Below are 716 nucleotides of genomic sequence, written 5' to 3' on the forward strand. Positions count from 1 at the left end.
AAGATTTGAATAACAGGTCCATAACGCCATAGCCCGCGTCTCCATACTGCACAGTGATTCTGACTGGGCTGTGCAGACAGTCAAACTGTTAGAAGTTGTCATTCCCTTCCCATATGCCTGTTTCTGCTATGTACTGGCTGTTTGCAGAAGCAGCTTTGTAATAAAATACTTTCTCTCTCAAATATATATGCACTTGTTCTTTTTAACCCCCCTCCCCCAAAATATGAGCACAAAAATATATTTTAATGGCATGAATCCATCTACATCCATTAGGATTGAAAATCTTCCATGTGCACAGACATGGCCTCCATTTGCTTTAATTTGCTTGCTCAGCTTCTGAACAGGTAAACATCATACCTAGGATATATCAGTATTTGTCTACTTTGTAATAGTATGGAAGGAGAATACGTTCTAGCATTTAGATACAAACGGCTCTAATTGCATTGACATATATATTGTGGTATATTTTGAGGTTGCTCTCATTTATTAGGAGAAGATTATATAGGAAGTACATTTTTACAGGAATTTCTTTTAAGTCAGTACTCGAGTGCTGTTCTCAGAAGCCAGGCAGGAGATATTAAGAGTACTTAATATTAGATATCTATGTTATTAGATAATAACATCTTATGATCTAATTCCGATGTTACTCCCCATCTTAGAAGAACCTCCCGCCCCACTACAACTTTCATGAAATTAAAAAGAATTCTTTCGGCAAG

Source organism: Struthio camelus, chromosome 1 (assembly GCF_040807025.1).
Source record: "Struthio camelus isolate bStrCam1 chromosome 1, bStrCam1.hap1, whole genome shotgun sequence".
Classification (NCBI taxonomy): domain Eukaryota; kingdom Metazoa; phylum Chordata; class Aves; order Struthioniformes; family Struthionidae; genus Struthio; species Struthio camelus.